This window comes from Natator depressus, chromosome 23 (assembly GCF_965152275.1).
Source record: "Natator depressus isolate rNatDep1 chromosome 23, rNatDep2.hap1, whole genome shotgun sequence".
Taxonomy (NCBI): Eukaryota; Metazoa; Chordata; order Testudines; family Cheloniidae; genus Natator; species Natator depressus.
Window position 1 is genome coordinate 2,275,489 of NC_134256.1, and position 12,905 is coordinate 2,288,393.

General features: G+C 41.3%; 1 protein-coding gene across 1 annotated transcript in view; it reads right to left on the reverse strand.

Annotated features, from left to right (window-relative positions):
- The window catches only part of BICRA (BRD4 interacting chromatin remodeling complex associated protein), a 111,175-nt gene extending 101,019 nt beyond the window's left edge, over positions 1–10,156 (reverse strand). Inside the window, exon 1 of the mRNA XM_074937300.1 lies at positions 10,125–10,156. The gene's annotated coding sequence lies outside the window, so the exon portion shown is untranslated. The remainder of the gene's footprint in view (positions 1–10,124) is intronic.
- Positions 10,157–12,905: the final 2,749 nt, after the last annotated feature.

The window sequence follows — 12,905 nt, forward strand, 5'->3', positions numbered from 1 at the left end:
AGCAGTGCTGACTGCAGCCTCCAGGGTCTCTTTTTGACTGGGAACCCTAGGTGGAGTGAGGGTGGGCCTGGGGCGGAAGGAGGATATACTATTCCCCAGATAGAGAGGAAATCGGTGTCTATGCCCTGTGGGCTGTGTCCACTGACTCCTTACATGACTTTGATGAGTAGTGGGCGCTATCCAGGATTCTCTGCTCAGTTTCTCTCTCTGGCTCCCTCACTTTTAACCTTTGACCTCACTCTCATTCCTGTTTTCTCCTTCCTTGTCCCACCTACTCAACTGCAGTCTGGGCTTACTGGTTCCTCCCACTTAGTTGAGGGAATGGGCCTTTAGTTTTGAGCAGGCCTAGACCTACCTGTCCTAGTTCTGCAAATAGTAAATACACTCCCTCCCAGAAGAAGGATGACTTCAGGTGGGGAGCTTCCAGGAGGCATGACTGGCCCTTTGTATAGAAATGTCCTTAATAATTATAACCCAGGTTGATGGGAGGAATTAGGATACATGAGAAGAAATATTTTCAAGTATGAATTCTCTCTCTACCATATTTAGGAAGATACCACATAATTTTTTTAAAAAGATGTGACAATGCTGTTTGAAAGAATGTCCAGTTCTTGTCTGGTTGATGCTGCCATGTCCCTAGGTGGTGACTGAAATGTCTCATTTCTAGGTCAGGGGACCTTCCTTTTAACAATGGAACTCTGAGCCTGACTGCCCTCTGTTTCTCCTTTCCCTTCCTTCCCCCTCCCCCAACATGCTGTATTTACTTGTAACATTTTGCTTGAAATCACTTCCAGACTCACATTCCCTCAACCACAGCAGGAGGAGGAGTACAATAGAAAGCAAAGTGTTCTCTTTTCAGAGGACAGGAGAGAGAGAGAGAGGGAGGGATGCCTTCCTCTGCACTTGCTGTGTGCAGGGCAGAAATCTTCCTTGAGTCTGAAAACCCTCATCATGATTTGCCTAAACAATGAGCAACACTGGGTTGTTTTCTGACCCATCTCTTAAGAAAGTCTTAAATCAAATACATTAGCAGAGATTGTTAATCATTTTGGTTGTCAAAAATATTTTAAGTGAATTTTATGATGGTGAAAGGTGCCAGAATGACAGTCCTTGGAGACTAATGTCCTTGATTCACGTAGTAATGTGGGCTTTCTTGACAGTGTGCCTTACATCCCAAACCTGTATGGATCACCTTTAGCACCTTTGTCTACAGCTGCAGCGAAGATGAATTATGGACCACATTATTTGCTAATGTAGATGCAGCCACGTAGGCCAATTAAGGTGGGTGAAAGAGAGGGAGAGTGTGTGTGTGTGTGTGAGAGAGAGAGAGAGAGAGAGAGAGATGGACACCCACCCTTCTAGGAAATGGGCTAAAACCAATAGTTTACTTACACAGAAGATGGTTGAAGGGTGACCAGATAGCAATTACTTTTGACCACCACTGACTTGAAACTGATTTCAACTGTTTTTTTAAGCTATTCACCATTTTCATGTTACTTTTCTAACCAAGGCTTGAAAAAATCCATTTGTCCCGGATGAGTAGGAAACTTTGTCTGGTACATGCATCATCTTTCAGGTATTTCAGCTGCTTACGGGAACAAAGAAAACTTTAACCTGAATGTAAACCAATGATTTTTGTCTTCCTGCCTCTGCTGCTGCTTAGAGCTTCCACTAACTGCACCAGAGTGAAAACTGAGCAGAATCTTGTTAGTTTTCATGGCTGGTTTTCAGTTCTCTCTGGGCAGCAATGAAAATGACAAGAATCAGGTCAATTTCATTCTGCTGATGCTTGACAAAGCAAAGAGTAAAAGCAGAGACAGACAGTGGAGTCAGGTACTAAAACGTGAAGGCTGGGGAAATGGAGTGACAAAAACAGTTCCCTGCAGCAGCCAGAAAGTTCATGGAGGGGTAAAGTTGTCCTGAACAGTGGAGGCACCCTTTCCCTCCCCCTCCCATCCCCCACCCTGCGCATGTTCCTTCATATCCATCTGTAGCAGCAATCATCTTGCTGTTAGTGGTCCGGTAAAATTTTCGAGCCCTCTTCATGCATGGATGGGGCTGGGAAAGAGGAAGAGGTTGACAGAATATGTTAAAAAAAGAGAAGTAAAGAAAGAGTTGGAGGGAGAAGAAAACATATCAGAGGAGATGGACAACACAATGATTAGAAAGTGAATAGAAGAGAGAGAAAGAAAAAGGAAACACACCAAAGACAACTCAGGAAAAGATATACCATGATCTATTATAGAAAAGAGAGAGCAGAGACAGGAAAGGAAAGAAACTAAACAATAGCAAGAGAGATGTAGTAAGTAGGAGTGTTTGAATGAGATATGGTAAATATACTATTTGATTGTTTTAGTTTGGGTTAAAATGAATGTTGGCAAAACTAGAGTTTTTGTGGTACTGAGACCACCTCTATAACTGGAAAAATCCTGTCTGGCAAATATAATGCTACATTAATACTGGTGTAACTCAGCAAATATATTCCATTTTTTCTCTATTCAATCAGTTCTGGTAGCAAGTTATATTTGAAAAGACTTGTTAAACACAAGGTTGATTAACAATATGTTACAATTAAATACAGTACGCAACTTTTTTAGTCCTTTATACTGCAGGGGGAATGTGGCTTTGGGGAGGGCCGGGGATAGCACAGGTATTTTTCATCTTGACTAATAAGCTTAGTCCTAAGAAAGCAGGTGCAGGTAAAATTTTTAAGCCTTGTTAAAGTCCTTGAAGTCCACTGAGGATTTCAGCCATTGGTGGACAGCAACCAGCATAGCTACAATAGTGCAAACCCCTAGTGTAGACAGGGAAGTCTGCTATTTGCATCAGTGAAGCTTACCCTAGTATCAAGGAGGGGTAAACTCACTCTGTGTAACAGTGGGTTTTCCGGTCTATGCTAGGGGTTTATACCAGTGTAGTTATTCAGTGGTTGGTCACCAGTGGATAAGATCAGGACAAACCCCAGTGTTGATAAGACCTCAACCATCTTCCAACATCTCTATACAACATATAAAACCCATTAATGATAAAGGCGGCTTGGGTGATTTTATTATTTTTTAAAAAAGGGATAAAAGTGGACACAATATCACAAATCTGTGATTTATACTTTTGACGAAAATTATGTGATTATGCATCTTAGTGGTGACCAGGATGATTTACAAAAACAGGCTGTCCTTGTTCTAGTTGGGGGGGGGAGTGTGAGAAGGCTGACTGTATATCTGTTTACTGCATTAAAAGGTTAGTCTTGTGCAAACTCCTTTGCTATGAGACAGATATGGAAAGGATGACAATTATAGCTGAGGTTCCAAAGCCCTTGAGAGCAGGGGGAAACTCTGAAGGTGTATTCTGAGTTGTCATGTGCAAAGGAGTCTATGATATGCCATCAACCTGTTTGACTGTTTCAAACAGAAGACACTGAACAGATGTGTGAGTCCCCAGCTTTGAGAAAGCAAGAATGCAATAGTGGATGGGTTCCAACCACAAATAATGAGAAGGCAACACTGCTTTGGGGCTGAACTGATACCCCTGATGGTTAACAGCTAATGCAGGTGAAATCAAATGTTACTCAAAGAAAGGAAGGAAAAGACAAAACAACCCTGCAGAGATTATTGATAACTGAAAATTACTATTGAATGACAGCCAGTATTGTACCACTGCTCGTATGTTTGCCTCAGCACCAGAACTGCCTTGAAACAGTCGTTCTTTGAGGGACAAATGCTACCTTCAAATGCATATTGGCAAGGTTTCTATTTATTTTAATGGGAGTCATGCACACAGATGAAGGCACAATTTCCTCCTTCCCTCGAGACTCAACATGGAAAGAGACAGTCCCTAATGTAAGTGATTTTATGAAGTTACCCCTCTAGACTGTGTAACAGAGTATGTTTACCTTCCTGATTATTCTAATGACTGCCAGTAAATCACTGTGGATCCCTCAATACAAAAAATTAATACAGAAATTATGAGTATATAAAGTAACAGAGTCATGGTGGGGGTGAACAAAAAGATATTAGTAATGGTGCTTTTTGTGAGTGGTGTGTAACTGCATTCGGAACTGCAAAGGACTGTAGCTTGACAACACTGAAGACTAAAGTCCTCAACCTATTTAGCCTACCTCAACCTTCCTCAGAGACTTCCTCTGCACTGCCTCACCAATTGGCTTGACCCTCACCTGGAAGGAACACCTCAAGAGATAAGAAAATAGATCAGTCGCCACATCAAAATTCAGGTTCTCTACTGAGACTACCAATATGGTTGCCAATGCATGGGAGTGGCTCTCGTACCATGAAGATTAAGGCCTTGTCCACAGTGGAGAATTTTGGCATATTACATAACATTAGCCCACGTATGCCAAACGTACATACAAACTATCTAAAGGCATATTTTAGTTATACTGTTTATACACAACTGTTTATACACAACTTTTTTAGTCCTTTATACTGCAGGGGGAATGTGGCTTTGGGGAGGGCCTTCTACAAGTCTAAGTAATGTCTGTTCTTAGCCAGTACTAACTTGTGATGTTACAGTGCTAACAAAGTCAAGAAGCGCTAGTAAACTCGCTAGCACGTTACAATTAGTCCTCCACAGTCCCACAGTACACTGGTCACTCATTTGGAAACTTTTGGTCTGTTTTCTGTATTCCCACAAGCTACTATGCATTATGGCTGTGCCAGGAATGATGGGATAGGTTTCCAGGAGGCAAGGTGCTTGCACTGTTTTACTATACTGTAAAGGTGTGTGGACAAAGGGATAAATGCAATTGAAATAGGACATACAGTTCAGGCTCTGAACTGTGCCACTCACACACAGGCCAATATTAACATTTTAACAGCACACAGTATAATTGTCTAGTGCAGATAAGGCATTACCTACCGGGAATTGGCTGTGATGTTTCTTTTAAACAAAGTTTTGTGAATGGAGGAATATGCACATATAGCCTGACCAGTACATAGAAAAATATTAACGGCACAGTGAAATCCTAGTGAAAATTCACAGCAGAACAACAGTGAAGTAGTTTATAACTGGCACTGCAGTTTGCACATATGAAATAATTCAGGATTTTCACTCTATGCACAACAGAATGTAACTAGATTCAAATTCACTATAAGCAGATTCTGCAGTCTTTATGTGACATTTGAACACATATATTCTGTATATTCTTCTTTCCTGAAAGGACTTCTCTATTTGGTGTCAACCTTTTGCAGGGTTGAGAGAACCCAAATAAAGCTGAGCCTAGTTTAAAGGGTCTAGTCTCCTGCCTATGGTAGGGTTGCCAGGCGCGGGGTTGAAAATGGACTCTGCCGGCTGGCTGTTAAAAGTCCAGCCGGCGGCGCAGCAGGGGCCTGGGGGCTAACGCAGGCTCCTTGCCTGCCCCAGCTCCGCGGGGCTCCCGAAAGCGTCTGCCAGGTCCTTGTGGCCTCTAAGCACATGGGCTGCCAGGGAGGCTCCACGCGCTGCCCCCTCCCTAGTGCCAGCTCCGCAGATCCCATTGGCTGGGAACCACGACCAACGGGAACTGTGGGGGCGATGCCTAAGGGCAACGCACGGAGCCTCCCTGGCTACCCTGCACCTAGGGGCTGCAGGGACCTGGAGGCTGCTTCCTGGGAGCCGTGGTAAGCACCGCTGGGACCCCACACCCTAAACCTCCTCCCACACCCCAACCCCCTGTCCCAGCCCAGAGTCCCCTCCCACACCCAAACTCCCTCCCGGAGCCCACCCCCCACCCCTCTGCACCAGCCCTGAGCCCCCTCCTACCCCCAAACCCCTCATCCCCAGTCCCACCTCAGAGCCCACACCTCCTCCCACACTCTGGAGCCCCCTCCTGCACCCCAAACCTCTCATCCCCAGCCCCACCCCAGAGTCTGCACCCCCAGATAGAGTCCTCACCCCCCGCACTCCAATCCCCTGCCCTGGAGCCTTCTCCTGCACCCCGAACCCCTCATTTCTGGCCCCACCTGGGACCTGCACCCCAGACCAGAGCCTAATCCGCCCCGCAGCCCAACCCCCTGCCCCAGTAGCCCTCTCCTGTACCCCACACCCCTCATCCCAGGCCCCACCCCAAAGCCCGCACTCCCAGCTGGAACCCTCACCCCCCCCCCCCGCACCTCAACTCCCTGCCCCACACCAGTGAAAGTGAGTGAGGGTGGGGGAGAGTGAGTGACAGAGGGAGGGGAGATGGAGTGAGTGGGGACGGGGCCTCGGAGAAGGGGCAGGGCAGGGGCCGAGGCTCAGTGCAAGGCAGGGGTGTTCGGTTTTGCACAATCAGAAAATTGGCAACTCTAGCCAATGGATGCAGATTAACATTAACTGGATTTACCATACATGCAAACATATCAACTGAGGGCAAGTGACTAATTATAAATAGCTCTAAGTAGAAGCAGTAGTTTTATTCAGGGAAAATAAAGGAGGAAGATAGCTATTTGAAAAACAAACCATGTCCGTGGACATACATTGGAAGGGAAAACGCATGACAAAGGAAAAAGCCAGAGTTGGGAAAACTAACACTAAATGTGGCATCTTCATCTTTTCTAAAAGCTCCAAATCTATCACCATCTACATATTTTTTCCATTGGACTTGGAGAACTATTCTTTATTTAGTACCAATCCTTTAAAGACTTGGGGTGTAACATTTTCATATATTTTTAAATAAACTGTAAGGGGTGAAATCTAAACAGTATGCTACATTATCTATAATTTCCCTCAGTCTTAAAAAAGGCAACTGTCTCTTTTTATATATGTAAATTCCCTTGTCAAAAAGCTTCATCCTAACCCTTAACTTACTCTCCAAGATTACACTAAAATGAATATACTACAGTTTAAAAATATCTATGTTTATCACAATATAAAAAGGTATATTTATGTATGAGTATATAAAATGTATGTGACCAAGAAGTTCAAACAATAACCCTTGTCCTTCCTTCATCCATCCTATTTCCCTCATATAATTTATCACTTCCACTTGTGGAGTTATGTCTGTAACTAGGACTTGATCTTGCAAACACTTAAGCACGTGTATATCTTTACTCAGTGAGCAGTCACACTGAATTAATGGTGATAAACATGAGTGAAGTCATGCCTAAATGTTTCCAGGACCAAGGCCTTAGGCCCCAATGCTGGAACTTGACGGGAAGCAGACAGTGAAAACAGATTCCCACACCCATCCAAAATCCTAGTGAACCTGCTGAGTCTCTATAAGAGCACAGGCGGTCTTTCCAGCCACATCACACCACAGGACTGGGGGGTTGAGATAGTAAGCTTTTTAGGGCAGGGAGTTGTATTTATTGTATTTGTCTGTAAAGCACCTAGAATGCACTTTGGATGCTGTATAAATGATTTCCTTCTTTTTCTGCACATAATGGAGACTTTGGATGACTTCCCCCTGACTTTTTACAAAAATCTTGGAATTAAAATTCTGGGTCAAAAGTAAGCAGGTTGTTAAAAGTAGAGAAGTCAGTGTGCACTTTCAAATTACTTGGTCTGTCCCTAGTACCTAAACCTTGGCACATGTATAAAACAGAGGTGGGGTTATGAACTTTGAGGGATGTTCCAAGGCTATCTTCTCTAGGCACTGAATATTTCCTTTATGCTTTGTAAATAATATTTGTAATGGCTTTTTTTTGCTTTTAGCCTCCATACTCAGGTTGACTCTACAACAGGGGAGTGGGGTAGGGGGAACCTAAAAAAGTGTATTGTTTTATATTTCACATAGTAAGGCTCTGAAACAGAGAGCAGTGTTTGGTTTTAAGAAAAAGGATGCTATGGTAATTCTGTTCCAAATAAAATAGAACACCACCATATTTTAATGTTTTCAATTAACTTTGATTCTCCCAAACCATTCTTAGCTGTAGTATGAGAAATACATTTACTCCTGGAACAGAACAAAAAAAAAAAATTATGAACTTTCATCTCCCACTTGGCACAGTACAGTGGATCTGCACCAAATGGCAAAGAAGCAAATAATAATTGGCAAAAGACAGGAACTTTGGCGCTGCTAAGGAGCATTCATGCAAATGCCACATGTGCCTAAACTACAGCCATGAAAATAGCAGCCCTGAACAATCAATTACACTCTTCATTTTTGGAATCAGAACTCTTTAAGGAAGAAAGAAAAATTCAAAGCTGCTGCATTTGATCAATTTTAAAAGTTGCATTAGTCTTACAGTTATAACTGAATGCTCTGCTTAGCAAGAAGACCAAACAAAGAACAGAATGCAGAGACTACTGTAGGATTTTGACACTAAATGATGTAATCTGTAAAAATTCACAAGTAGATTCATTACAGCGAAATACTTGACTGCTCAAGCACTTAAAAAGGAAACATCCACATGTCTATTATTCTGAAGCTCACCAATAAATGAGGCTAAATAACAAATGAAATAAAGCCACCCATATCACTTTGACTTCTTGTTCTAGAAAGATCATGAATGTTTACTGCAATTATTTTAATAATAAAATACTGATTGCAAAACTGAAAATATTTTTAGTTAGCGTTGAAAAGCAATAATACCCTAGACACACTTCAGTGGATGATGGAGCACAATACTGTGATCTTATTTTTCAAATGCCATTTTAAAACCTAACCTGAGCACAACAGAATCAGTGCATCTCAGCCCCATATAAAGATATTTCTAAACACTTTTCTTTGTGTACGTGATGGTAAACAGACAGTTTTGATAAGTAGCATCTGTACTCACAGAAATACCACTGCAGAGAAATACACACAACATGAGTTTGACCAGAACCCTTTGAGTCAACCACAGAGAAAGAATCAGTCAATACAACATACTGAGTCCCAGTCAATCTAAACTGGTTTGGAAAAGCTAGTTATACTTTGGGTTAAAATAAGTTTATATACCTCACCAAAGTTCAATTACTTTTCAGTGAAGCATGTGTGTTGTTTACCAATAATACCTTAAGTATACAGATATTTGGATAAACTCTAACAGAAATCTAACAGATTTGACAATGAGAAGGATATGCAAAACACAAGAAAAAACTGAGCAGAACATATTGTGTGTTATATTAAAATGTCCCTCCACCCCCCAAAATAGGGGCAATGCTCTCTCAAAAATATTTTTGTCACCTAAAATTTAAGTCAAGCCAAAATAGGCACACAAATGGAAAATGTGGAGCGTGTGAATATAATCAATTGCAGGTTTATTTACCAAATGTATTTTTAAAATGTATGCAGCCAAACTTCAGGACCACAAAAAAGTAGTGAGACACCCATTTGCAAAAAAGGTTAAAAACGTTCATTTAGTTTTCTTTACCAGACACTGTAACCAAGTTGCACTGCATTTTTTTTAATCAATCAGTGCTGAGCAGACACACACTGGTTTGCAAAACAATGCCAAAAACACAAGTCTGAAATTTCATAAGGGAGGAGCAAGTGAAGGATAACCCTTAACTGGCAGGTCTTCTCTCCTCAGTGGAGCTCCAGGCTTGATTTTACCATACCATGTCAATGTACCGTTTTTGTAATACCTTGCAGAGCAGCAACCATAAAGATCAGGCTTCCTTATTTTGACATTGCAAATCTGTTTTGCTTCACCTCTCCATTAAAACATTTATTTTAAAATCGAGCATAAGATAAGACCCATCTGTGGGCATCCTTCTTGGTTTTTACTTGAGAGGAGTGGGGGGTGGGGTAACAGAGACAGACGATGGCTTTACAACCTCAACCGAGAAATCAAAACCAAGTCATAACCATCCAACACTGCAAACTAACTGCTCTTTTTTTTTTCTCCCCAAAGCCCCCACCCCTTTACTGGGGGAGGGGGAGAAGGTTGATTCCAGAAGGTTGTGAGGATCTGAGAAAGGGGCACCCAGCACCCCTCTTTCCACTGCTCTGTCTGTGCAGGGAACGATAGAACGTTATGTATCGTTTTATAAAGCTACATTGTATTCTGTAGACGTGACCTGCAGACGCAGTAACAGGAGGCTGTTTGGGGGGGAACTGGATTGGGGGAGCAATGGAAAGGGAACAGGGATGCTACCCTAGGAGGGGTGCAAGGCTCCCTTTTCCCCCCTCCTCCCCAGTTTTTTTCGCCCTGTCACAGCCCTGAGTTGCAGGTAGAGAGAGTTAAGAGATTTAAAGAGAAATTGCTACATTGTAACAAACTCACCGTGATGTTTGAGCAGCAGTCAGCGCGGGGTCTCCGAGACATCCCCGCACGGGCTCCGGAGGCAGGACCCCGGCAGGCACAGACACATAGAGGTTCAGCTCACTGCCTGATTACATTTCAACAGAGCTTCCTAAAATGCAAAACACGGGAAGAAGGAAGGGAGGGAGAATAACGATTGTAATTCTATTTCATTTTTTAAAAAAACTTCACGCACCTCTAATAAAAAAGAAAAGAAAATCAGGTATAACTTGCCCCCACCTCTTTCAAATCATTTACATTTGTGATGCCCCACCCCCCTCTTTCAAAATAGCCACACACACAAGTGAGAACGGCAGAGAAACACCATAGGGCTGTCAACCTGGAATGAGTAAGATTTAAAGAGGCAGACGTGCCAAATCTCGTTCATTTTTCAAATGTAATTTTAAGGCAGTTTATAATGCATCTCCCTCATGAGGAAACATTTTGCAGCATCTGGATACATATGAGTGTTTATTTCAAGAACACTTAAAAACCTATTTTTTATATTTTTAAAAAGCTAAGCTCACTGCTCCAAATTGTTGCAGCTTCAGGCAGTGTCACTAGAGATTAAAAGATATTTATTTATGTAAAGATGTTTTCACTGGCACCTATATTAAAATGTCTTAGACCATGCCCCACTGAAGATCTCAACAAAACACACTTCAAAATCCCTTCATCAAACAGATAATTTTAAAACTGTCTTTGAAACAAGCTCAAAATGAAAGTCTCTCTCTCAGACCCCATCTATAGTAAAGATTTTTTTTTTTTTAATCATTGCAGACACCCATGTTAGCAACCCAAGGTAGACAGCCTGCTAGTTACCTCCACAGTTTCAACAGTGTGGAACAGACTTGCTTCCCAGAGGGTCAAATGATATAGGCCACAATCCAGGGCACAACTCGTTGCAGGATTGGGGCCCACTGTCTTCCAACTTTTCTGGAAGCAAGTCTATGCAACATGGTTCTGAAAATTATGTCACAGATGGCGGGATCTCTACACTAGGGCTCCCACCAAAATCTTTCTTAAAATAGACAAGGCCTAAAGGGTTCCATCCACAGTGGGATAGGAGAGTGACCAACACCTCTTGAATTTGGACCGCAAATAAATAAAATTTAGCAAGTTTACTCTCTCTCTTGGTTATGGGGTCAATCACCATTTTAATGGGAGTGTGTGGAAAGGTAGATGTATTTTAACAGCTTGATCCTGATCCCATTAACATCAATAGGCATTTTTCACTGACTTCAATAGTAGCAGGTTCAATCCCTCTTTGAGGGTTTTCAACTTGATAGTTATTATTGTCTTGTCTTTATTGTTTAATTAGCTCTTAGGCCCCAATCCTGGAATGCATCCATGTAGAGCTCACTGCAGAATCAGGGTTTAAGGCCCTGATCCTGGAAAAAACTTATACACATTCTTAACTTCAAGCATCTGAGTAGTCTCACTGAAGTCAACAGGACTACTCACGTGCTGAAACTTTAACATTTCTATAAGTGTTTACGGAAGCAAGACCTAAGAGTCGTAAGAACAAGCTTATTAATGTTTGTATAGTGCTTTATAAAAATATACATGCTAAACATTATTATTTTAATTTTTAAAACATGTATCTGTAGTTTGCATAGTTTGTAAGGGATCCTAACATCAATATTATTACTGAGTTTAAAATGTTCCTGCTACAGTTATTTATTAAGCACCAACGTTTTCAGCCCACTATATCAATGCAGTTGGATACATCTCACTCAACTTAAGAGGAAAATATGACTTCAGTGAAAACTGGAATGGTTAGTAGTTATAGAAACTTTTGATGTAATTCAGTCTCTGGATTATAATCACTTCATCTTTCTGTAGCAGCAATAAAGTGACTCAGATAAATAAACCAATAAAAATGTATTTAATCATTGTAATGGATGCACAAGGTACATGAACAAGTGCAAAGTAGTAATGCTATTACTAATCATAAAAACACTAAACTTATTAAAACTAACCTGTTTACAACAGACAACACAAATGCACCACTGCTCTGTGAAAGCAAAGCAAAATATCATGCAAGTAAATACAAATTTAATTTATTTACACCTTTCATATTTAATGACTGCTGCTTTCCTCCCCTAAAATGTGTTTTCTGGACTTGGGTAATTATTAATCATACTTTTATAAAATAAATTTCATCAGCTAATTCCCACCATACAATATCTTGATTTAGACGAGATCTGGAGTGAAATCATGGCCCCACTGAAGTCAGTAGAAGTTTCAATGGGGCCAGGATTTTATCCCTGGTATGTACTAATTATCAATTATTAATTATATTCATACTGTGCCTTCCTGGTATATCCCATCAGCTCCAGCCCTGGAAACATTCATTTCCTTAACACACGTGTTTAAAATTAAGCATGTGCATAAGTGTTTATGAGACTGTGGCCTTTGTTACTTCACAGGTGGTTACAAAGGGATGTACTTCTTTCTAACTAAAGAGAAAGGTTTCCTTGGAGGCAAGCAACACTAATTACTGTGATTCTTAGATTGCCCAGCAGTTTGATTTCAAAAAAGCTTATAGGTATAGAACAGAAAACTACTTCTCATAACCATTTGTAGTTGCCACAGTAGTCTGTTGTTTTAAATGATAATTTTTGTTATAACTGTACTTCATAATCAAAATGATTGAAAACATGATTTTTAGTATTTAGAGAAATTATGGATAAACTAATCACATACTTTAGGTTCTCACTTATTGAGCAAGGACCAGTTACATTCAGCAGGCTAATGGGA